This window comes from Catharus ustulatus, chromosome 1, assembly GCF_009819885.2.
Source record: "Catharus ustulatus isolate bCatUst1 chromosome 1, bCatUst1.pri.v2, whole genome shotgun sequence".
NCBI lineage: Eukaryota > Metazoa > Chordata > Aves > Passeriformes > Turdidae > Catharus > Catharus ustulatus.
This window is the reverse complement of record NC_046221.1, coordinates 40,037,347-40,064,306: the sequence shown is the minus strand read 5'-3', so window position 1 is coordinate 40,064,306 and position 26,960 is coordinate 40,037,347. Positions and strand designations below refer to the sequence as shown.

At 39.7% G+C, this 26,960-nt stretch overlaps 1 protein-coding gene across 4 annotated transcripts in view; it reads left to right on the top strand.

The window, feature by feature from the left end:
- The window catches only part of THRB (thyroid hormone receptor beta), a 158,440-nt gene that overhangs the window by 21,067 nt on the left and 110,413 nt on the right, over positions 1-26,960 (top strand). For 2 of the 4 annotated variants that reach the window (XM_033052577.1, XM_033052553.1), the window contains exon 2: positions 8,241-8,270. The exons of the other annotated variants lie outside the window; for them this stretch is intronic. The gene's annotated coding sequence lies outside the window, so the exon portion shown is untranslated. The remainder of the gene's footprint in view (positions 1-8,240; positions 8,271-26,960) is intronic. 4 annotated transcript variants of the gene reach the window in all.

Genomic DNA, 26,960 nt, shown 5'->3' with positions numbered 1-26,960 from the left:
TAAACTAAGTAAATGAATCCCTGATCTTAGAGAAGAGGTTTGGGAAAGTGTATCCAATTTTATATTCTGTATTTTCTTGAACAACAGCCAGATTCTCCCATTTTAATTTACCAATAAACTAGTAAGGTCGAAACAATCTCAGAATAAATTTATACAAAATGTTTTGACTTTGTGATTCCCAGCTCAGTGTTTTACTGTGAGGAGACGTCGAAATCATTGTGAGTTAACAACAGTAGAAACTGTGGTGAACATTACTAAATAAAAAAATGTGCATCATATAGTAAAATAACTTCTCAACTACGTTCTGCTCACGGAAAATATTGAAGTGAATTTTAACATAATCTTTAATTCAGACAGTAGGATGCTTGAAGTCATCTTTGCTTTTGCTGTTATGGTTAAAGAGCCCTTACTATAAACAGTGATAATGCTCAGAGGATTTCTTTTTTTAAAAGTTATTCTGTGTATAGTATTTCTTTTAATACATCCTTAAGCATAAACCCTCTTGATATAATTACAGCTTTGTAAATCCCCATTATTTGTTCTCCCTTTATAATAAAGGATTTGTCTGTTGAGTTACAATTGCAAGTACCTCATAAACCCAGCAGCTAAGTATTATCTGTGATACACTGGAAGAAACAAGCAAATACCATCATCTTTCTAAAAATACAGAAGTGTAAATGAAGCCTTTTTTTATGGAGCTTCCAAAGTGAGGTTAATACCACTTTCCTCTTGCCTGCTAGTTGTGCCTTGAAAAGTTTTGTGCCTGAATCCAGTTTTGAATTTGAATACCTTGACAGATTTTTTTTTGTTCTGTTTTCCTTTGGTAGAAATAAGCACAAAAGGCAATTCCAGTGGATCGGTTTTGATACATTACTTCATAGCTCCTAAACAGATATCTTACCGAGTCCATTTGTCTCTTAATTGGAGTTTAGCCCTATTCCACCTTTAAAAAAAAAAACAAAACAAGCAACAAAACCCTGAACCTTCAGCATACTTGACCTTAGCTCCAGAAAATAAAGCAAATATAGTTTCTTAAGGCTTCTATCCTGTGAGTTTAGCCAGAAAACCTTGATTCAGCAAGATTCATAGTTGGTTATCACTAGCAAATTATGTCAATGTCACTAACAATGTTTTCCACTGCCTCTCCACAGGAGATGAAGTTAGGCAGCTGCAGACACTAGTCAAATATAACTCAGTTTAAGTGACGATTTATATTTGTTCTATATACTGGGCATAGGGAGACATTTTCCAAAGCCCTTTTTTCGAAATACCTGTTTCTGTTTCACTGTCTGTTTCTTATACTGGCAACCAAATCTGTCATTTGAAAGACACTTCCCAGCAGAATTGTGGGCCTGATGGTTATACAGCTGTACAACAGTTGTTGTACAATACACCTTAAAATCTTTAGAGTACCATAAATAAGAAGAAATAACTTCTCTTTAAGCTTGCTTTCACTGACTTTCAAATGTCAGATTTCCATTTTATTTATTCTTTGGGTACTTCTCATAGCTCTCAATATGCAGTATGCACAGCTTAAGGCCATTTCTAGCTCAAATCATGCAGTCTGTGCCACAGTTCTGAACAGTTCCCTGGGACATGTGCTATACATAGGACTTAAATGAAGGCACATGCCATACAGGTAGAAAGAAGAAAGAAATGTAACAAATAAAAGATCCTAAACTCAAAGCAGTTTGTGTGCTACAGACCAGTTCACCATTTTCCCCCATTAGATGCATGTATTAAACCTTTGCTTTCATGGAACTTAATTTTTGATGGAATTACCCTGACAGCTACATTCCAGTGTGCAGGTGTGATGGTTGTCATCCACCATCCCAAGAAAAACAGAACAGCACCAGTTATTAGAAAAAGCAGTGGGGGAAAAAATATATGTGTTCTTCTGGATGTATCATGAGTTGGAGGCTGCCAGGCTTTATTAAGTTCTAGGATGTGTTGGGTTGGTAGTGACACCCTGGAAAAGATAACATAACAAAGTCTGTCATGTTTTATTCTAGGACTCAATAATGAACTTACTGGCTGGGGATTTTATGCTGCAATACTTACTGTACATGTGTCCTTCAAGATACTAGCTTATTTAATTTGGCCATCTCACAGAAGATAAACCAAGGACAATTAAGAAAATCATAATCATTCATTTGTCAGTGGGGTGATTATAAGCAGAAGAGTATATGCTTTCTGAGAAAAAATATGAAGGTCCAAGTCATGTCTCTGCAGTACATTCTTTATGCTTACTCAGACGTATGGACAACGATTAAAATCAGGCATCTGGTGTAAGGCGGTCTGAGTCTAAGGATGATTGAATGGCTGAAGAAACCTTGTTTTGGCTGTCTGAGCTTATCTTCCTGGGCTCCTCTTCAGTAAGTTGGCATAGGAGGGGAGAAAATTCCAGGGTGCTGTTCGTGCCATCAATCTCAGAAGTAGTGACTTCCACCGATATTTGCAGTGTATGGTTAAAAACATGTGGATGAATACCCCTGAGTTCCCCAAACTTCCCGTATCACCATTGTCATATGTTGCATATAAAACTTGAAGGTTCCCCTTGGATTTGACTATTAGCTGGTTGGTTTTTTTAAGTTTTGATGAATATCAATACTTTAAAAGTATACATGAAGGCTTCTCTTCAACATCCTTATGCTTTTCACGCTTGAGTCTTTGGTCCTATGCAAGGTTTTCAAGCCAAAGGGGACTGCAAGGTTTCTCATCAGCTACAGTGTGCATTGTTGTGCTTTCTGTGGCATTGGGCCAGGCCATACTATGGAGATGACATCTTTAAATACCTTTCAGAGGAAGAAAATAATTGCATTTAGGGCAAATGATTGTGTTATGTACAGAGAGAATAGCTGCCCTTTTCTGGGATCTGCTTAGTTCTCTTGAATTTAATTAATTCTTACATTACAAAAATGCATTAACTTTTCTTTTTAAGGGCATAAATAATGTAATTTTTCTATAAAGAGAAGTAGAATAAGTTTGAAGATTTTAAACAATTATTTTGGTATGGTTTTTATTTTAAAGGTAAATTAATTTATTGTTGTACTTTTCAAAGTCAAGAAGAATTGTGACAGCATTTCTAATGTAAATACAATGTACTGTAATAGAACTTACAGGTCTACTAGCTAAAGTGTATTTAATCTTGTTAATTCTTCATTAAAGCAGAGAATTGTAATGGAAATGCTGGCAAAACAGGACTGCAGACATTACTGTGTGTGCACTCATCATCATCATCACAGGAGAGGATAACAGCTTCTGGACAGCGTTTTTGTAGCATTTTCTGTAAAGCAGCTTTGAGCTCTTTAGTATACAGCAGTACCAATGATGAATTTGTTTCCACGTTATTCCATCTCTGAACACTTGGGTCAAGCTACCTGGCTGATGTTTAAAACTTCTTAGATCCAGGAGGATGACTAGCTTACAAAAAAAAATCATTTAAGTCACTGATTTCTATGACAGTGAGTCATCATGAGCAATAATAAATGGTGACTTCTTTGACAATTTTCTTGGGGAGCAGGGCAGATGTGAGAGGATGGGTCTTGGCTGGTCATGCTGGAGGGGCAGCAGAGCACTTGCATTTGGCAGCCCCTACGTAGGCAGGTATAGCTGAGGGTGGGGTTACTTGCAGTTTTTTGGCAACAGTGGTTAATTTTTAATCTGTATGTATGCTTTAAATTGAGCTATTTTATGAGTTTTCTGCCTCCCAGCTATGGTCTTGTTCTTGCTGCCCATTCTGAACACAAGCTTTCTTCTGCCCTTTTATCCTGCAGAGAGCCCATACCTGCCTGCTGATTATGATTAGCATTGTACTGGTAGTAAACATTCTCAGGATGCATCCCTAGGTCCCAGAGTTCAGCCTGTGCACACCAGCCTTTCTGCTGCCTCGCAGCACCCAATAGTCCAAGCCATGCTGTGTAGAGCTCCAGAACTGGGAATGCCTGCCACAGATTAGACTTTGGCATGCTGCAGTCATGGCTTTTCACTCTGCAGAGTGCATGGCACAACTTGCTAGCTACTGCAGATACTGGAACTGTGAAATCAAATGGCCTTGAGTCAAGACTGGTGGGGCAGGAAGAATTAAATTAACTTTCTGTGCCAGCAGAGTTCCTTGCATCTTGAGGAAGAGCTTTTCTGAGGGAGGTCAGTGAGATTTTTCCCTGCTGTCTTTTTCTTTCCCCTACTTTTTTTGTTCTTTTTTACTCCACCTCCACTGACATGCTTTTAATTCTAACAGGGAGCTGCTAAACTGAAGAACTGAAAGCCAGACTTACTGGAGAAGCTTTAAGAATGAATTTATCTCCTGGTCAGGACTGCTCATCCCCCACTCCTTTCTTTTTCCTTCCTTGACTCTGATGGAATGAGAGCTCTCTGGCTTTTTCAGGCCCGTTTGGCTGTCTGGGATCTTTTGTGAAAAGGGAAATTGTAGTTACTTTGTTCAATCAGTCTCTTTGTGGATCTCTGAACACCAGAGCATCCTGCAAGGACTAAAAAAGTAAACTGAAAAAAAAAATCTAGGGTGAATCCTTCTAGAGGACTGAATAGATTTCCATCTTTTGGTAACTTTGTCTTTTTCTAAATATAGATGTCTGTGATGGGCGTGAGAAGCTTGAAAGTAAGTTTTAATAGGATGAATGGGATTTGATGGATAAGGGGAAAAGTATAAGAAGAAAAGTACTGCTCTCATCCCTAATCTGATATCTATTCAAAGACTTAGGCAGAATTTGTACTTTATATCTAAATTTTTGGAAGAGTACCTAGGTATCTTTTCTCCTATCATGTACTGGATAAGTGTTGGATCATATGGAAATGAGTTGTTTTAGCTAATTGAGTGTATTCCTTTTAGGGATCAAACCCATATTTTAGTTAACGACTAAATTTAAGTTACCTTCAGGTTTTCAGTTTCTCCTAAACAGCATACAACAAAAAAGGTGAAATAATAATGACTGAAACAAAAAGGAACATTTTTTATTTGTACAACTCCGTGCAGTCAGGAATTTTCTGTGTGTTAAAGTAGGAAATTTTCATCTTCATATATTCTACTGTCTGATCATTTTAGCAGTATTGATTTCCTGTGGTTCAACAAGTCAGTGGTGAGTCTTCCTTAAGAAAAATCATGGTAGCAAAGTACATTGTTTCAACAATCTCTATCAGTAGTCTTTTTTTACTGTTAATTACAGTATTTACAAAACTGAGAAAGTTCATAAGTTTTTCTGAAAAAACTGGAACTTGAAAAAATATTTATGTTGTTTTTTTTGGTTTTTTGTGGGTTTTTTTTTTGTTTGTTTTGGTTTTTTTTTTGGATAGAAAGGATAATTGTGAATACCCTGTTGAATTTACAGAGCCTCTTGTCACTGAGTGTGGACAGTTGTCTACTTAGTTTAACTTGATGGTACTGATGTGCCTTTGAGGCAGTCTGATAGAATCCTCCTAGAGTCTGCCCAAAGTTAACACATTTGGTGACTGGTAACAAGTATAGTTTTTACTGCAAAGAGGCATATGCTTAGCAAAATGACACATCTGAATATTGCAATGTAAATGTCTTCACTTTTTTGCCTTTTTTTTTTTTCTGTAGTGCTCTCCCCCTCCATCTAAGCAGTAGGCATTAAGCATGAAGGCAGTGAAAGCATTAAACAGGAGATATATTTTAATTGTAAATTCTTAGCCAAGGTGTCCGAGGCAGATAAGGCAGGAAACCTGCTAAGTCTTCTGTAGGGGCTAGTGAATGCTTGAACCTCACTTATCCAGTGTTGATTTGGGCACACTGGAGTGGAGGTTATCTCCATTGGATAAAAGCCAGATCTTCTGAGGCTAGGAGCTTCCTGCTATCTGCTGGAGATAGTAATGGGTCCTCTTGAGCACATGGCTACTGAGACCATGGGGCTAGGCAGGCAGCAGGGCCCGTGAGAACCTGGGGCAGGAGGTGCTCAAGGCCCTCATTATAGCTTGTCCTGTTATCAACAGCTAGATCAGATAAGGAAAACTTATGCAAATTGGTTTTTTTAAGCATGCTAGGGTGGTTTGGGTGTTTTTTTTTCTGAGAGTCATAAACTCTGCCAAAGTAAGATTCCATTCTTCTTTTAAAAGTATGTAGGATGCGTTAAATATGCTTCAAAGCAGCTTGTGCTGTGAGTGTTTCTAGCATAGAAATACTTTCCTTTAAAACTGTGGATCTTGTCACAGGATCTTGTCATCCTGGACTTTTAGTCTTCTTCAGACTGGCTTCTTTACCTCCTTTATGGTTAAAAGAGGCTAACCTGTGAGATACTCCTATCCCTTCCCAGAAAACAATTCTGGTCCCAGAAACTTTGTGCTGTGGACTGCAGTAGTATTGTGACAGGTGAGTAATAGGGAATCAAGATGCATTATGTCCTCAGTTGCACTCTGGCTAGCTTCAATGGGTGTTTTGCATGAGAAAAGTAAGAAGGATTTGGCTCGTGCTGTAATAAATCCCACTCAATCCTATTGAAACCCTGCATAGCATCCAGTGATAAAATACTTACTGGTTCTGTCCTTTGATTCCTGCATGCAAAAATCTTTCTTAAATTACCTTTTGTGGGTGACCCACACCTGAAGCCAGACAGGTAAATGTGAGCTAATCTGGTACTGATGTATGTTTTTAATAGATTATTAGCAGGGGGAGCTGTAGAAAAATTAGACCTGTGAGGATTTTATGTTTGGCTAAGTAATTAAATGACCTTAGAGTTATTCTTCTTCCTTTAAAGGTACACATGTGCAGGTACTCTGCTGTGGGAAAAATCAGACTTTGTAAATGTCAGCTTTCATGAGCTGACTTATAAAAATGGGATCTCATGGCTTTTCTCAAAACAGGTGGTTAATCCAAAGATTAACTGCACTCCAGGAATGTCTCTCTTTAAGTTTACCTTTCCCATTTGTGGAATCGCCTCATTTTATAGGTGTCTCAAAAATATCAGGTGACCATACCCCAAAAGAGGGTAAGAGGCACTTCCACTATTCTCTTAAGCTTTTTTTCCCTCAGATTGACAGATTCATTCTAGAAGACTCTGTTTGAACTCTGCTGTCCCCGAAATCACAACATTTTCACTGTAGAACAAAGAATTCATCTCTTCAAGCATTGCATCGATTGCATGCTTTGAGGCCAAGCTTCGAATTTGTCCTTGGCAAAGATGAACAAGGTCTCTCCTTGTTTTCTCTTCATCTGTAAATCTCTAACCATACTGACTGATGGCTAATGAAGTGTATGGAAAGTGCTAGAGGTTGAGATGTTTTGCCTGTGACTCAGCATGATTTTCTCTGCTTTTCAACAAATACTGCTAATAATTGTCAGATTTTATTAGACTTGGCTTCTTGTTTTCTATTTCATGCTGTATATTATGCTAATTTAGGAAATGAAATAAAAAGTGTGGTTTTGTTCTTGCATACATTGGTGACAAAAAATACCCATTTGCTTCAGAGTTACCAGAATCCAAGTCCCAGTTATAATGCTGATGCTTGCAAATAGTTCTCCCCAGTTGTAAAGGACTGCAAAAAACTAGTGAAAAAATGAAAGGTTAATTAATATTTTTGCAGGCCTCAACATTCATTGATTGTTCTGAGTTATGCCTGAACTCTCCCAGAATACTCTTAATACTTTTTTGTTGTTTGATTTTGTGAGTGTATCGGTAAATTGTTGACAAATGTATCATACAGAGCGGCTGAGTTGAAGTAGGTGTTTATTGAAATGGCTTGATGAAATGGCTTTCATTCTTCTAAACTGCCACTGACCCTACCTGAAAATAACTACTTAAAAAAAAAAAAAAAACCAACCTTCCAGGCTGAGAAACTCTTTGAATATGCATACTGCAATGCAAACCCATCTTATAATAGAAAATACCAAATGTCCAATAAAAATAATGGAAACATAAATACTGTTCATGAGATTCCGATTGAAGTGAAAATAAACCTACTGAATGCGTCTAATCAGCCAAATAGGTGGTGAATTTTAGGTGGTGAATTGATGAGATCAGTTGTTTGTATTGATATTTCCAAAGCATTTGAAATGTTTGTTCAGAACAGCTAATTAAGATGGTAAATAAATAAAGACCTCCACGCCAGAGTGCTGAGAATGATTAACCTTGCAAAATTACAGACTTACTACAGTTATGTAAAAAGAACCTTTCAGTTTTGGTGTTAATTGAAGTGAAACTAAAATAGTTACTTCAGAAGGTTCTTTTTACCAAGTGGATCTTTAATACAAATCTTTTTACTCTTTTCAGTGAAAGAACAGAAAATGAAGCTCTAATAAGGTAAGATTTTCTTTTTATTCCACTTTAGTAAGATATTCAAGTTAATTTGAGATAATTTTAACAAATATACTCAGTATTTTGGTCTAGATCCTGGACCAGTAGATTTCAGATTTCACTAATAGATCCCAGTTTGGGTCACTATGTCAAAGCACAAAAAAGAAAGAGTACATCATTGCAGAATGAGTCTAACAACACTTAACTTTTTCTGTTGGTGTTGTTTCTGAACCACTATTTGGTCTTTAATCAAAATAAGATGCTTTCATAAATTTGGAAACTTCTTTTTGCCTGTAAGGAATTTGCAGGTAATTATTTTTCAGCAGATGCTATAGTTTTTACTATGCAGTCATTGAAAATCTTCATTTTCTTCCAATTTGAAAATGAAATATTAGAGGATATGCTGCTAAGTAGCTTAGTCATAGATTTTTGGTTTTTGAGATGTGGTGGTGGGAGTTTATGCGTTACATAGTTAAATAAATAAAGGAGGGATAAACTCTTCTGGGAGTGAGTATTTCCCTTATATATAACATAATTCAGCTGCATTCTGAAAATAGATTCTGCATCATCTTCTAGATGGGCAGAAGGCAGAAGAAGGTCTTTCAATACACTACCAACTGTAAGAGATGTTTAAAATGTGGTTTTCCATTTCTTCAATTGCTAGTGGAGATGCTGATATTCATGTGGTGTGTCACCTAGAAAATGAAGCATCTATGTTGAATAACAAAGCCAGGTGTACAATAGCAAGTTGTTCTGACTGGCAGCTGAAGTATGAACCTGTTCAGAGCATTACAAAAATATATAATTACTTTCTTGTCACAGTTAATATTTCAATTATAATAGTCATTCTCAGGATTCCAAGGAAGGGAAGTGTTGTTGGTTATTATCATCTTTTCCTCCCGTATTTGCCTGGTTTGCTTTTTTGTATCAGTAGTTAAAGTAAAATTTTACAGAGTTGTTAGCTGGATTTCGTACACCTCTTTCAAGTCAAATGGCTTCCAAATGGAAGAGTGTTCAAAAGAAATTTTTTTAAAAGCTGTTGACATCAGTAAAATTGATATGTCTGCATAAACTGTGTTCCTGGTTTGCAGAGGGGCATTCTTGGAATGGGGAAGAGGGAGGCTTAAAAAGAAAAGACATTTAAGCTATGCAAAACATAAACTGCTAGAAACCACAAGTGAGTAGAAATGTGAAGTATTAATGGAAAAAACAGTAGCCTTGTGAAAAAGTAATGAGGTGTCATAACAAATGGTGGTGGTGTAAACAGCAGACTCTCTTTGCAATTCTTACTTTATATTGTATCATGGAGAGTATGTGCATCTATTTGCAGCTACAAAGGTGTGTGCTTATATAATACATCTCTGACAGCAAGATGCTGCTGGTTTTCACTCAGTCAGTAAAAAGGACTGAAAACCCTTCTGGAATAGGGCTGATGAAGCTAAGGAACTTTATAATGTGTTAAGAACCACATGGGTAGTGCAGGGATTTAGTAAATGCCAGAAGAAATTCTAGTTCTGAGCAGTCTTTGTACACTGCATCATCAGCATCCATGATCCAGGAAGAGCACAAGTCCTCCTTCTGTCTCTTTACCAAGATTCATCCATACAAGCACTGGGCAAACGTTGCAAAAACGATTTAAACTTGCTGTGTCTGTAGTTGATCACCTAACACAAGGGAGCCTTATATGGAGCCTCTGAATGGTGCAGTAATACAAATACCTAAGTAATGTGCCTAAGTAATATAGCATGACAACAGTGGTGGAAATTTACTTATTTTGTTTACCAGAGTCACAGCTGGAAGTATTTTAGGGTATACATATCTCACTCCTGGATTTCTGCCTTGGCAGCGCCTGCAGAAGTACCAGGTCATTTTTATGTGATTTGACATATGGGCAGTAGTAAAACACCTGCCACCAGCCATCTTTTTCTTTCTAAGTTGACTGTAGTGTTTAGTAACTACTGATCCAGTTAGAGCTAGAATTTATCAGTTAGGTTGAAAATGAAGCTATGCAGGTCACAGTGCTGTTCATCCCAAATTTCCAAGTCATACAAATGGGTGCTACGGAAGCTGGAAAAGCTTGTTAAAGAAGATGTTCAGTGCCTACCCCTTGCATTTGAACTGAGTTTTCTCTTTTAGTCTCTTTAGTCAAAAGCTATCTCTAATACATCACCACAGATGCTGTGCAATTGACTCAGGAATCCCTGTCTTGGTTTGCCAAGCAGGCAAACTATTTATCTCAGGTAAGAGAATTTTGAGGTGTGATGTGGTTTGTATCTAAAAATATCAGTGTAGGGAGATGGGATAGGGCTCCAACAGACAAAAACATAGGCAAGATAAGGAAGAGGAATTCACCTTGGAATTACGATACCGTGGGTGTAATTAACCATTGGAAATGCTTAGAAAGGAATGTGGTAGATCACTTGGAGTAATTAAATCAAGATTAGATCTGCTTCTGGAATATCTTCTAGTAGAGTTACAAGTTCTTGTGCTTTGTAAAGAAATTGCTGCATGAGGTATTACAGGCTGTGCCAGGCAGGAAGTCAGACCAGATTACCATAAGAGTTCCTCCAGGCCTTTTAAATCCACATCTCCACCAACAAAGGCTCTTATGTGGTACAGGCTGCCACAGAATTTCCAAAACCTGAGGTGGAGCAGGTCACTCTTGTTTCAGTGGTGAAAGGTTAAAAAGTCTTTGAGCAGATTCTTGCAGAGACATGGTGGTAGGTACTCGATGCTGCTGAGCTTGTACATCTTGTGTGCCTCAGTCCCATGTTCCAATACTGAGCCAGTTTCTGCCCTTGTCTGATCAGCCCTGACTGATTTAGTAGGTTGCATTTTTTATTGAGTTCAGTGAAAAATAGTAATTATTCTTTGATACTTGTTGAATCCGTTCTGTGATTCAAGTAAAGTCCTGAATGAGTTCAGAATTTTCTTCAGTTACTTAGTGAACATAATTCCATTGTCTTTAACACAGGATCTTCTGTAGCCACTCTTAATACTCCTGTGAGTAGAAAGGGCAGGGGACATTTTTAGCAGATTATGTAGAATTCCTAGGATAAAATAATCTGCTTTCCCCAAAACTGAAAAAGTAGTAACTTGTATGTTTGTTCTGGGACCTGCATGGAACACTGAGAGTGGAGGATACTCATATTTTAGTTCGCTTCAGCTACAGAACAGTGTATTCTTGTCTTACTGGGTAAGAGACAGCAGATCCTTTTAATAGAAAAGACATTAAAATAGATCAATAAGTAATTTTATACTAGAAGAAACACAAAACACAGTGGTGAACAAGAATAGACCCTGGCTCCTTCTTATTACTTTGATAAGCTCATTAATTTCAACATTCAGAATTAATCAGGAATTACTGTGCAAAATCTTGCAAATGGAAAAACCCACCAACTTGAGCTCAGAATTATGTCACCCTACTGTACTTAGGTTGCATAGCTTTTGTTACAGGAATGTTCAGTAATTCCACAGCAGCATGACAATAAGAAGAACTAAGAGTTGTCCTGGCCGTATACGGGGAAAAATCTTATTCAGGAAAGTTTTCATGTAATTCTCACTCTGTAGAAAAATCTATGAAAAAGTTTTTCTGAAAAATTATCCAGGGTAAATTCAAGAATGCGCCCAGGAATATCAGAAGATTTTTTTTTTCCAGAATACCTGATACTCAGCCTGACAGAAGGTAGTTTGCACTTGGTACCTGATCATACCTACTGCTCTCCCTCCCTAAACCAACGCGTATTTATGGTTTACAATGGGAGCCTAAACCCAAATTGGAAACAAAATATTGAACTAAAACAATAGTAGAACTAAAATAGAGAAGAGAGTTACCATTGTGTTTGATAAACCAAAGTATGGGGTTTGAGGTAAGTTTTGTGTCCCTCCATATGGAGACTCCACCTGCTTTCATGGACATCCAAGAAAGAGAACAAAATGCTGGAAAAAGATAAAAGGATAATTACCCTTGCTAGTAGGTTAGGGATTCATGGCTGTGGTGAAAGGAGAGAAGGCTTTGGTTAGTCAGGAATCAAAGATGTTTGCTTGGTTGCTATGCAATAATAGTTGTGATTTTTTAGCAAGAGGTTTCTTCTGCACCATGTGTTTCTTCTGCACCATGTATTTCTTCTGCAAAATGTATTACATGCCTATGGTTTTCACAAATTCCTGATAGCCATAATACTGACTGTGGGGAGTATTTATAAACAAACTTCAGGATGCCTCTTTTTCACATGTTTTTGCAACCAGTGAGTCACTCTTAATGGATACTTCAGTTCTGAAAAGGAATGGAGGAGACAGTGCCATGGAAGAAAATTGTCCTCTCCATTATTTGAGACATCATATTGCTGCTATTTCCTTCCATGTGAAAGCTCATGGCTAAGTCATTTAATGTAAAGGAAAACAGTCTTTTCTACAACAGAAGAAGTGCCTCTATTGGACAGTGGCACACAAGCCTGCAAAATTGACTTTGGTTATCACTGAGGGTTTCCTTGGCATTTCTTTCTGTTCAGGCAATTAATGCTGTAAAAGCATTCCATATGACAGAAAAGAGCAGTTGTGTTGAGGTCTGGGGAGTTCCTCTGGCGCATCTCCAGTGCACTGCTGGTCCAAAATTCATTGTATCTAAGAACTGCACTTGCTTTAAAAGCTCGGTTTTACTGCATTTGAAAGCTATTCAGTCTTGTTTCCTGCACTTTGTTTACTTAGTAACCCCTATACAAGAATCCATGATTTTGCCTGGGTAACTTGCTGCTCTCTTCCAAAAGATAAATATACTGTTTTTAAAGTTTTTTAAATCCCCATGCTAGGTTGGGGCAAAAGTCAGTGTAAAGAAGTAGCTGGTGCTTACACTGTGCTCACAATGTCTGCTCAGATGAGAATGTTGTGCTCACTGGTACAGAACTCTGCAAAAAGTGTCGATTCAGGGAAATTTGCTGCCGTGAGAGAACAGGAGCATCAGGAATGTTCTCTCCCACTTAATGGAAATGTGGCTTTTGGTGACTAGTACATTTAAAAAATAGCAGATTGCGTGTATGTGCTCGTTGACAGAGTCCAACTTGAACATCACAGTGATGTTCAGGACAGCAGATCCTGCTGTTTGCTGCAGCCCCAGGAGACTGGATGAGGCTCTGGTAACAGCAGGCTGGTACAGCATATGTCTGGCTGCTACCAAAGGGGATTTGCAGCTGTACAATTTTTGGTTTTGAGTAACCTTTAGATGAGTGCATCTGAAAAATTGCCAGGGTGGCCAAACAGATTAATGCCCATCAGCAGGAGAGACAGCTGTTCATTTGACAACATCTGCTTCATTTGACTGTGTGGGTCATCTTACCAGAGGGAATGGGCTCCAGAGACCTGCCTGTAGAGAAGAGAGGCAGGTAGGACAACATGCACTGTGCCAGAAATTCTCTTCATCTTTGACATTACAGAAATGGCCTTGCCTTATGGATGTGATGGAGGGGTAGGCTGCTTATCCTTATTGTTTGACCTTTGCCCTTCTGCACATAGCCCCTCTATTTACCCTTCTGCACATAGCTCCTGAGGGATTCCTGCATTTACAGAATAGATGGGTTAATTACAGAATATTTTAGATGGCTGCACCCTGCTGCTAACACTAGTAAAAAACTTCCCAACCCCCCAATATATTACTGTGAAAATATGAATAAGAAAATAAAGGTTGGAAAAGTCCATGTTGGCTGAATAATATTAGTGCTAATCTCTCTAATCAATAAGTATTCTTTGCCTTTTTGCTCACTTTAAGAATCAAAAACCTGTCTAGAAGCTGCTACAGATCTAGACAGTGTTAGCTAGATTTACTTCTAGGTCATTCTCATTCAGCACCATCCTCAGAGCAAACTTTGGTTCTATTATTTCAGTTTCCCCATCTGTGGCTTTAATCCAGTTCTCTTTCTTTAATCACATCCTACGTAGAATTGTCTCACAGCTCTTTTCCACTCCAAGTTTAAGGTCTCAGTTGTTGTGCAGGAGACCCTGTGAATGATTTTATTTTGAGGTAAACAGACAGTAAAAACATACACCAAAGCACAAAAATCTTCTGTCATCTGTTATGTGCCAAGTGCATTTAATTATTTAGTGTAGCTTGTAACAGTAATGAAGTCCTTGTAACATGAGATTTAACACTCTTCTATTAATTTTTCCCTAAGAGGTGGGAAAAGACTGCTGTATTTTTGTGTGCAAACTGAGAGCATGAAGCTAATGAGATTTGACTGAGAATACGTAAAAGGGGCTGGAACCTTTTAGTGCTTCTTAAGAGTTTTGCTAATAGGTAGTAAATCCAAGCACATCCCACAGTTAGATAAGATTCTGCCTGTGTTGGCAAACCAGAAGGTGCTGTCTGATGCTTTGCCAAGGCAAAACAGAGTTTTCTTGAGCCAGCTGTATTTTTTTTAATGTTTAGCTTAGTAAAAAGAAAAGTTGTAAGTCGCACTCTTGCTCAAGAGGTATCATTCAGAACAATTTTTTATAGCATGATAGATTTCATGTTGCTACAAAATAAATATTTAATCAGTGGTAATATTTTTGGTTCCCTCAGGCAGGGAGAGAAGTTCTAACTTTTTACTCAAGTAAGTCCAAATGGAATCTAGCAGGAAGTTCACAATAAAATGCATGTATATCCTAGAGATTTTTTAAAATGGATTTTAGGTTCAGCCAGCCAGGAATGATGGCTGATTTTGTTCCTGACAGAGAACACTTCATCTCAAAGTTAAAAAGCCCCTATCCCCAAAAAAGGAAAAGAACCCAAAAAGAATCTGTGTTTGATTGGTTTGAGTTGTATCATGAACTAGATCAGTTATAAATGAAAATGGAATTATTGAAAAAAGGAAAAAAATAAAAGAAGAAAGGCAGCCTGAAATGCTTTGTTTACAGTTACAAAGCTTCCACAACCATGCCAACCCAACTCAATGACTGAAGGGAACAGTCTCCATAGAGTTACACTTACTGGTTAGTTTTTAATTCCTTGATCTTGTGTCATCTACTGGGCTCTTTATTCAGGGGCTTCACTTTGAAGTACAAAAGTATATTGTGTGCAGGGAATATTTCTTACCTTGACAGCTGCTCTGTCAAGCACAGCTGCAGAATTGGGCCCTTGGAGGACGTGAGTTCTTTAGGGGCTTCCTACAAAAGCTCTAGCTCCCATGACCTTCATCAGACAGGAGGATGGGAACAAGCACTTAAATTTCATGCTCCTCCTATGTCTGCAGAGGCAGCAAGGACTAAATGGAGCTCACTTTATTTTTTTCTTCAAATGTGAACCACTGAGTGAGGGTCTTGCTGTTTTCCCTTTCTGCTCAAGAGTCAGTAAGAGCTCTTCCCTGGTGTCATGATGGGCAGACCTCTATTTGTAATGGGTCAGTCTTGAGACACTCATGATGCTTGCATTTAAGAAAATCTTTCAGAACACATCTACTCATTCGTGCTCTCTTTTGATCTGTTGTTGATCCTTCTAGCCATCAGCATCTTTAATTGTCCTTTCATAAATTAATTTAAAAACCAATCATCCCTTCTTTGATTTAGTAATCCCAGTAAACAACAAACAGAGGTAAAGGTAAAATAATACGATTTCAGGTGGGAAATTGTGTGTTCTGAACTGAAACTTGAATGCATGTGCACCTCACAGAAAGGCAGCAGGTTTCTCTCATGTTCACCCGGAAATTAGGAAAAGTATTCCCTGCCATGTCTGTCACCAAGGAAAAGCAGTACTGAATTTTTGCTGACTCTGAGGATGTCAGGTTAAAATTTGTCACAGTCCTTTAGTTGTAGTAGGTACATGGTGCAAAGAGACAACACTATTGAGCAGTTACGACAAGTTTCAACATTTCTGATTTCCTTTATATTAAGATGCTGACCATAGACACTATTAGTCTCTCCCCCTAACTGGGGCTGATTCAGAGAACTTTAAGTTTTCAGATAAAGAGGGGTTTGTAAAATGCTAAGACGTACAGGATAGTAAAATTTTCAGTGTAGAGCTGCTTTAAAATACAGTGACAGTACAAACCCATCAAGATTTCCAGGTAAGTAGCCACAGTGCAGATGTTCACCAGCTCTGATTTTCTTGAGATACAGTATGTTGTGCTTTTTCTGGCCTGAAATTCGATTTCTGAAAACAAATTGATTGGAAAATACTTAGATTTATAGGATGAGCTCCTGCTTTGCCAGCAGCAAAAGCTAAGTGAAAATGACAGGGAGTGCTCACTTCTTTCTGCAAGTTGTGTCTTCAGTGGGAAAATGGCAGGCTGACCCTGGTGTGTTCCAACTCTGTGTGGGAGGATTTGATGTACTTTGTTCCCAAAAGTTGGTTGTGATTGCAGCTTTCACATATGGAAAGAGACAGAGATTAAACACGAGACTGATGTAAAAATGTACTAGCATTCTTAATTATGTTTATATTTTATTACTCCTTGCTTCCTTGAAATAAAACAATTAGAGGAACCTAAAATAATAACAGAAGAGGAAAAAGTAATTTCTTTTTCTTATAGGATCATAAAATCATAGAATGAGTTGGAAAGGACTTTAGAGGTTATCTGCCTAAGATATGGACCGCTTCCCCTTGCCCAGGTGGCTCAAGGCCCTATCCAACCTGGCCTTGAACACTTCCAGGATTTGGACGCCCACAGGTTCTCTGGGCAACCTGTTCCAGTTCCCCACCACCCTCACAGAAAAGAATCCTGACCAAGTTCCTAAATCCTGGTTCTGATAATACTGCAGCCATTGTATCTGAACCTTTTAGATCCCCTTAACTTCTTCTGCCTTCCTTAAATTCCCAGTACAGTTGCTCCAACTAATTCTTAAATGGAGTGGAAATTACACAAATAGGAGTTATTTGAAGCTGCAGAATGATTTTACACTCATTATTACATAATGACCAAGAACTGCACAGCTGACCAAAAAACAGTCCTTAATTCAGAATTCCAGCCCTTTTTTCACTTCAGTGGCTTTGTAAACTTCCCTTTAGTCTTTATGCACCGTTTTATGTGGTTTAACTGAAATTCCGAGAAAGTAAAGGAAAATGAAACATAGAGAAATGTGGAAGGACAGATGAAGTGAGAGATTTCACATCAGAATGGGGCGTAGAGAAAACAGTTCTGTAAGAATGGTTTGATCAAAATGTTTGGGATGGTAAAGTGACATCGAGAAAAAAATTGATTAATTGAGAAAGAATGCATGACAGGAAAGATTGTGATTTATTGGACTGGAAAAATCTTCTGCGACGACAGCAAGTGGCATAATCTTCCAAAGAAAGTGTCTGTATCATTTGGGAGCTGAAAACTTGGTTGAATAGAGACTAGAAAATACCAGTGCTCTAAGTGAGCACTCTTCAAGCAGAAAACCTTTTCTATTTCTGTATTCTGACTTGCTTGAGAGAGCTTCATGAATCTGGTTCAGGCTTGGGATAAAACCATAAGGTATGTTTTCTCTGCCTGCTCCCTTTTCCCCCTAAATGTTATTATACTGCAGCTTGGCTCTGTCCACACAGTCTGGAGCAGACTGTGTTGTAACTTGCTTTAGCCGCCACTGAATTTAACAGCTTTTGGCTTTGTATGTCATGCCTTAGGAGAACTCTTGCTCATCTGTTCCCTGAGCCAAAGGAAAACTCCTCCAGTAGCTTTCCCAGTGTTTTCTCTGGCTGGAACACATAGTTACCGATTGCTAGGTGAAGATACACTATCTTTAATCTTATTTTTGTATTTTCAGTTTGTCCAGCTGACATATTCTAAGACAGCCACTTTGACTAAAGCAGTGACAGAGGACTTTCCCAATGGATTTTCTTTTCTCTTTTCTTTTTTCTTTTCTTTTCTTTTCTTTTCTTTTCTTTTCTTTTCTTTTCTTTTCTTTTCTTTTCTTTTCTTTTCTTTTCTTTTCTTTTCTTTTCTTTTCTTTTCTTTTCTTTTCTTTTCTTTTCTTTTCTTTTCTTTTCTTTTCTTTTCTTTTCTTTTCTTTTCTTTTCTTTTCTTTTCTTTTCTTTTCTTTTCTTTTCTTTTCTTTTCCCAGCACTCCGTGTAATTAAATTCTTCCATTGGTGGGAAAAAAGCTTTTCCTTGATGTAAATGTGTGGCAAGTAGTTGAATACGGAGCCAGTCAGCTGTATTTCCCTGCTAAGCATAGTATTTCCAACATTTTTCCTAGCAGAAGGACTTATCTTTGTTTCTTAGCTCTGTACGATTGGCTTTCTGATCCTATTGTCATTTAATCTGTTCCAAGAAATGCATCCATTGGGAAATTATTAAATAGGATCTCAATAAACATTCAGATTATATTTAGCAAGTACAAATCACTAGGAGATATTTGCATATTTATTTGTTGAATCTCAGCTTCCACTTCAGGTTAGATGAGACATAAACAATTATACAGCCCCTCTGGCAAAGAATTAGTCTTCAAAGCAAGTCAAAGTAACACTGGGAATTGGGAGGAAGATTTCTGAAGTTTTAGAAGGAACTGTGAACATTCTATGTCAAGTATGGAATTAATGTTGTAGACTTTGATACATCTTGTTTGTTTTACTCTAATATGTCTTTCTAAAAAATATTTATGGCAGCACTGGTCAGAGACTACACCTTTGCCTGCATCATTAATGTAAAAATTATCCTGATTTAAAGCCAGCTAAAATATTTCAGGGGTGGTGGTTTGTTTGTTTGTTTGTTTGTTTGTTTGTTTTGGGGTGGGTTTTTGTTTATTTGTTGTTTGTTTTCCCAGGGTCCATGGATCAGACTCTGCATTGTACTTTGTAACAGAGACCACAGATAACTGTGATCTGCCAGAAAGATTTTAATAGGTTTTATGCAAGATCTAGGATCAGGAGTCCAGGTACCACAGCATGCTTTTGTGCCCTAGCAGAGGAAATAACTCTTTGGATGTGTTCTTGGCCTGCTTCATTTTTGGAGAATCTCTGTGTAAATTATAAGTGAAAATTAATGTAATTAATTGTAATTAGCATAGTGTTTATAGTGGATACATGTTAAAATCTTTAACAACAGTGCAGAAGACTTAATAGTTTCCAGGAACTGTAGATTTACAGCAGCAATTAGATCATTCAGGCCAACCCTGAATACCTTTTGAACTCTGCATTTACTGTCCATTTGCATCTTTGAAAATACTCCCACTTATTGACAATTAAATTTGATGCCTCTTTACTTTGTTTACATGAAAGCAATTGGCATACTCTTTCTGTTTGTGTCTCAGTGTGCCTTATTTATTTAGTAGCATTGCTGGATTTTAAGTTCTTGAGAGAAACCAAAGCATTAAGGGCACAAGCCTTACCTGCTGTTCATTGCTTGTCCTTCCTTGCATGCCTGGATTTGCAGGAAAGACTTGCACTGAAAGTGAGACTGATAAGCTTCCAGTTCTCAAAACAAAATGCTATTTTTATTATATCGTAAAAGACTTGACACTTGGCTTGGTACTCTGTTCTTACACATCCACATGTTCTTTGAAGCTCTGTCCTTAATATTTGTCCTATAAAATCTATGTTGTTTAAAGGGGAAAAAACAATTAAAGGGTGTTTTAGAATGTTTGATTCCTTAATGTTATTTCATACTTTGATGGGAATAATCAAGGGTTGGAGTCTGTACTTTGATTAGCAGAAAGATATCCTTAAATCCTTGAACTGTATTTTCTTTTCAGCTACATGCTTCTGCAATCATTTCCAGTTTTGCAGAATATTATGTTCAAAACACTATGTTCTGTATGAGATTCATGTAAATTTGTTTTTCCTATTTCACAAGCATGAGGAGTCATTTGTTGGTGCCTAGCCTCACCTCAGAAAATTAAGATTACTCAATCTGGATTTGTGATCTCCTCCCACTACTTCTTTCATTTTCTTCCACTTAGGTAGGCATCCATTCTTCTTCAGCTTCTAGTAAAGCTTCATGTACAAGAATCCCTGCTCTACATTGTAATTACAGTAATTTCACGACTATAAGGCGCACCCTTATGACTAAAATTTTTCCCTAAACCCGGAAGTGCGCCTTATAGTCCGGTGCGCCTTATCTGATGTACAAAGTTGCAAAATTTTCCACCCTGGAAGTGAGAGCCGCGAGGGGGGGCGGCGCCGCGGGAGCGCCGAGTAGCCATGGTGGGGCAGCCGCGGGCAGTCCCAGGCACAGGGAGCAGTGCGGGCTGGAAGGCGGGGGGCGGCCCCGGGCTGCCCTAGGCACAGGGAGCAGTGCGGGCTGGAAGGCAGGGGGCGGCCCCCGGCAGCCCCAGGCACCGGGAGCAGCGCGGGCAGGGAGGTGTTACTACTTTGTAACTTTGTTGTGCGCAGCGGCCTGAGCCGACGGGACCACAGTGCTGGGGGCAGCGGCGCCACAGCTGATAGGGGCAGGCGCAGCCAGCGGGGCTGCGGTGCTGGAGGCAGCGGGGCCACAGCCCGATAGGGGCCGACGGGGCCGCAGTGCGCCAAGCCGAGCGAGGGATGGGAGGCAGGGCAGTTGGCGCCGGCGAGCCGAGCGAGGGATGGGCGGCAGGGCAGTGGCGGCGCGGGGCAAGCCCGCTGACATGGGGGCACCCGGAGCACCAGGGAACTCCGGAGCAGCGGGGCCCTGGGGACGCCGCACGGAGCGGCAGCAGGCGTTCCCCGGCCCTGGGGACACCGCACGGAGCGGCGGAGGGCTTTCTCCGGCCCCGGGGATGCCACACGGAGCGGCGGCGGGCATTTTCTAGCCCCGGGGACGCCGCATGGAGTGGTGGCGGGCATTTTCCAGCCCTGGGGACGCTGCACGGAGCGGCGGCGGGCATTTTCCAGCCCCGGGGACGCCGCACGGAGCGGCGGCAGGCGTTCCCTGGCCCCGGGGATGCCGCACGGAATGGCGGATACAGGCAGGCCCGGGGGCCAATGGCTGCCGGGTTGGGGCGGGGCCTTGGCCAGCAACCGCGCGGGGGGAGCTGGGGGCGGAGCCTCGCTAAAAAAAAAAAAAAAAAGTGCGCCTTATAGTCCGGTGCGCCTTATCTGATCTGCAAAGTTGCAAAATTTACCAACTCCCGGGGGGTGCGCCTTATAGTCCGGTGCGCCTTATGGTCGTGAAATTACTGTACTCTCTTTTTTTAAATTTTTTTTTCCCCCTGGTGTTCACGAGACCAATTTGCTGTTTTCAGTGGATTAAACATGGGGGAGTTTCTCTGCCTTTGATCACAACTAGAACTTTCCACCTAAGAGAGTTTAGTTCAGGCAGATAACTGCCTTTCAGTCAGTGGCCAGAGGAAGCCATCATTTAATGAAAATTTAGAGTCTGGATGCATTTTGTCTGGGCTATTTATTTTTCCTTGAAGGCAGAGATGAGGAAGGATGTGCAGTGATGCAGCACTGAATGAAGAATAGCAGAGGAGACACCAAGACTGGATGCAGGAACAGAAGGAGATTTACTTTCTTCAGTGTTACCTGATAGGATCTATTTTTATATAGAAATGTCACCTGACAGAAGTCAGGAGAGAGAATATCCAAGTAGTTTAGATGCAGCTAGAGGCAGGGAGCTAAAGCCACGAGGGAACAGAAGAGGCAGTTAAGGTGATCTGAATGCACAGCTGTATATAAAAATAGTAGGTGGAAGGCAGAGGTCTTTGAGGAAGCTGACCAGATACTACATGAGGCTATAATCATAGCATAGAAGCTGGCACTAATTGGTAGTGGAGAAATCAAGTGAAAGACTGATGTGTTATGATGGAGAGCTCAGGAGGAAAAGGTGAGAAACAGATGACTGAGAAAAGAGTGGCACCAGAAAAAATCAGGAGGAGTGAAAAAAAAATGGAGGTAAGTAGAGATTTGAGGCTGAGAAAGAAGAAGGATGTGACTAAAGAACTGAGGACAGCAAATATAAGGTAGTTAGGCAGCACCAGGGAAAAAAGAAAAAAACCCAAACCCCATGAAAATCTGGGTTTCCTAGTGGCACGAGAAAGATGCAAGTGTGTGAGTCTGAAGACTCATTTTCTTTAGGTGGAAAGGCAGATCAGCAGAGTTTATCTGGGAAAAGAGCAGTGTTTTGTTTTCCAATACCAAAGAAACACTATGGAAAGACAAAACTGAGAACAGTCCTGGAGAAGAAACTTGAAACAAAGATCTCAGAATCCCTTTTGGAACAAAATATATCCAGGAAGGAGAAAACTGTCCTAAAATCTGTGGCTGGTGTGGTTTTAGTAAAATTATCTTGGTCTCTGAGAAGGAAGGGGGGTGAATGACAAGCTAATGAAGATGCACCAAGAGGCATGAAGAATTCGGGGTCATGCAGGCATTAAGAGGTCTTCATGCCGTGGGCATGTCTGTACTAGCAAATTAAATGGAGTCTAGAAGCAGTCCCTGGCCCTGAAAATTAAATGTATCTACTGTTGACTGTCCCTGGCCTAGTTTTGGTGTGTACTTACGGGAACTCACCTGAAGTATTCCCAGGTAAGGTTTGAAAGTTATCTTGGGATTGTTCCCGGTAGGCAGTTTGAAAGCAACCTCCCTGTTTTGGAGGGTGATAGACTTTATTAGCATGGCACCTTTCTGTGCCAGTTGGCCTCAACATTCTTGGACATGTTTATTTTGCTTGTAGAAATAGTGCTGTAAATGGCTCAGTAGATGCAATCCCTTAGAAACTTAGGACATCAACAGTCTTTGATGCAAGCTGTGACAGGCAGCGAATATGATTCCTGCTTTAAAACGTTGCTGAACTGAGATGTTGATGTGCTCTCAGATTTTGTTTTCATTGAGCATGATGACATTGAAGAAGATTCGGTTATACAAAATAAGTTTATATGAAGCATGCATTTACTTATTTCCATTTAAATATTATACAGGCATAAGCAAACATAGGTCATAAATACCACTCCGTCTCACAGAAGGACAGGCTGTAAAATTAAGGAAACAAGGTCGTGAGGTTGGTAGGTAATTCAGTTGGCTGGACTAAAAAGCCCAAACATTTAAAAGTAGAGAAAATATTTTTAAAAGTTCCTGAAACTTGTGTAAAAACAAGGCAAATCTCCAGACCTAAACAGATAAGATAAATATGGGTCTAAAATGGAATAGGTGTAATATGAAGGTGATGGAGGCATGGAAACTTTGCAGTCAGTGTAGAAAAATGTGTAAAATGAAATTTCATGTGTTGTTCTGGATTTTGAATTCAGGAATGATTCAAACTAAAACAGGAACAGCAAGAAAAGCATCTCTGAGAGCCTTTATCTTAGCAGAACAGGCTAGCAAAATGAAACCCAGAGCATGATAAAATAGTTCCTTGATAAATACAACAGGAAAAGGGCTGTACAGAGGACAGCTGGTTAATAAGGCTAAACAGTGTTGTCACATGAACAAAGTTAGTAACAGATGTCAATTTTAGCAGGAAGCTGTCAATGGACTCTGAAACTAAAGTTAGATCTTTCATGCTACTACAAGCAGCATGCATCTCAGCTGGCATTTTCTAAATGGGTTCATGAACGTGACCTGTTCTTAACCAGGCACAACGTCAGTTTTGTGAGGAGCTTCAGAGATGAGCAGGAGGATTTGCACTTTTCTTTTGAATGCCTTGGCTTCTGAAGAGCCAAATGCAATGCTTTTGGAAAGGACTGTGCAGGGTATTTGGCAGTTCTCCTCCAGCATATCATCAGTCTTTCAGCAGTCATCCTACACTCATGGATCCTTTCCTCTTCAGTTACAGAATTATAGAATCATAGAATGATTTGGGTTGGGTCTTTCACTAGCTGGGGTTGCTCAAAACCTCATCCAATCTGTCCTTGAACAATTCCAGGGATGGGGCTTCCATAGCTTCTCGGGGTGACCTGTTCCAGTGTCTCTGCACCCTCACAGTAAAGAATTTCTTCCTAATCTAAACATACCTTCTTTCAGTTTAAAGCCATCACTTGTGCCTATACTGCAGGTCATTGTAAAAAGTCCCTCTCCAGATCTCCTGTAGGTCCCCTCTAAGTGCTGGAAGGTGCTCTTAGGTGTCTCCAGAGCCTTCTCCAGTTCTGCCCTTTAGATTTTCTCTGTTGAGGTTTGATGTTGTATATGTTCTCCATGGTCCTGCTATCACAGGTTGTGTCCTGCTTTCCTGGTTCAGCTGTATGGGAAATCAAGCCCACAGAGCAAGTTCACCTGTAGGAGCTTGTCTCCAGGCAGCCTTAAGTTGTGTCAGATTGTCAGAATGTTGCACTGTTTTTTTTTACCTTGGTTTGCCTTGTTGCTGGAGCAGGATTTCATGGAGACCATTGAAAGAGCATGTCAGTGTAATACTAGTGTTTTGTTTATGTGTAACTGAATGTGAATTGATAACCCCAAATTGTGACATAATGTAATTTTAATGTCATTCTTATTATTTTTGTTGGCCTTTACATATTTCTATAAATACTGTGTAGTTGAATGAATACCAGACTGATGAATGTGGAAGCCCTCTGTGTCTCTAAATGAAAACTTTCAAATATAAATAGCTCTAAAACTATAAATAGAAAACCTCTATACTATATTTATCACTGACCAGTTTTTTTCCCCCTTTCACCACATCTCCCATTTTATTTTTAGTGATGCTTACTTAAAATAGTTTTCCTACTTTCCTGTTGGCCATTATATGGCCACTGTGGAATCTGAGTGATTTCTAAGCCAGATGGTAAGGAAAGTGTTCCTTACTTGAGCAGTGTGAACCTGAAGTCTGTTCAGACCTTCTTCACTGATGTCATCAGCTTTGTCTTTTCAGCTGATTTCACGTACATATTCCTTAACTGGTTTCAAAATGTGATTCCAGCATTGTTCTGGACCTCCTGTTCTTCTTACATTGATGTTATTCTATGTCCCACTCATAAGATGGTAGCTCTGGTTTGGTCAACTTACTAAAGTCCATACTCTTCACAAAAGTCACTATGTTGGCAGCCATAACAATTTCTTTTTCAATTCTAATTTAATTCATTTTACGATATTGATATGTTGGTGATCACCTCAGCTGCACACAAGGAAATAGGAATAGCTTAAAGTTTAAATGACCCTTAGGCCTTAGCTTTGACTTCACTGTTGAAACTCCAGCTTCCTGTGCACTTTTAATTTGTGCTATTGCATGTGTTAATAGTTACATAATTTAAAGTAAGGTTGAATGTAGTGTAAGCCACATTACTGTTTGTTAGAGTTTGCAGGCCACAGCTGTCTTCCAACATGACTTGTTTGAAGAGGCTGCAAGGGCATCACATGGTTCTTTTCTCCTGAACTGTCTCAAGAAAGTGAAGTAAGTGTCTGTAAGGACTGACTGATTATCTGTGCACTGCTCAAAATGAAATGCAGTTATTTAAGGCAACTAGGATCATGGTTAGTTCCTTGTAACTCTGCATGCTTTGGTGTCAGCCTGTAACACTGCTGTGGGAAGGAAGGCAGCAAGACGGGAATTCTTGTGGCAAAGAAGTAGGTAACAAGTAGGACAAGTGGACAAGTTTTGTGCCCACATCACCAGCAGCAAAAGGCTTCCTGGCACTTCTGAGGCAGCAGTGGGTCCCTCTTGTACCAAGATAAATGCCTTGTCCCCTGTCATTTCCCAGTAGCCAGAAGATGTGTCTGTATGGGAGATGTATCTGTGTGGGCAGGGTGCACCTCAGATGTGTCAAGGTGTTTGGTGCCATTTCTTGTGGTGTTAGTGGGGTCCCAAGAGCAGCAGCTCTGAGATGAGATGGAGTGAGAGTTGATGTTCCTGTCTCTGCCCAAGCCTGTGCAACTGTAGTCATTGCCATGACACCACTTGTACCTTGGACTTCTTGCAACTCTGGAGCAGCAAAGACAGGAGCAGAAATGTGTTCTGTCATCTTTGGGAGGTGGAGGAACCATTTGCTGCTTGTCAGATAGGAAATCCCCAAAATGGCCAGCTACTGCTCATGGACTAAAACTGTTTTCCTGTCCTTATCAGGTGGGAATATTTTTTCCTGCTGGCAGGCCATCATGAAGATTCCTTAACTTTAAATTCAAGCAGATTGCTGTTGCGTCCATCCAGTGACAGATAAATCAGTCTGTGTTCATGGGGCTCTGAGACTCTGGGGAATTATGGACTCATTTAACCATCAATCTTTATGATTTGAGGCATGCTAGCATCTGCATGCTTCTTGTTAGTTTTAAATGTGATTGAGTTAGTTTCATTTCTGTGCAGCACCTTGGGATGCCTACTGAGAAGGGCCCTTAAAATAGGTGTAACTTAATGTGCTGTTCAGACTTCTCATTAATCTGCTTGTCTTTACTCTTACCCAGAGGTAAAATACAAAAGCTACAGAGGGAGGAGTTTGGAATAAAATGATAGAAAAGGGGGCTCTGAAATAAAGACATTTAGTACTGAGGACTAAGACTAGCAGTGGAGGAAACAGAACAGGATGTTCAGAAAGTCCAAGCCCTTTGGCATGAGTTAAGGAGCTTGGAAAATAAGCAGGGCTACAGTGAATTTGTGAAACAATGTTTGTCTTCCTAAACTGAATACTGGAAAGGATCCATTTCACACTTTGCCTTTGCCAGCGCCCTGATATCTATTGTAGCACTCATCTTCTGGCCTCTTTATTTTCAGAGAAAAGTTTGACTTTGTGTTTAGAAGTTATTTGTGCTTCCTGCTTTCTTATGGTACTAACAAGATTATGTTGTGGCTACAGGGCTAAACTTTGGAGTCTTAATCTTTGGTCCTGCTGTGCCACCCTGTTTCTGATGTTTGTATTTTAACTGCAGCAATGGGCTAAAACGACTCCACTTCCAGTTTGCTTCAC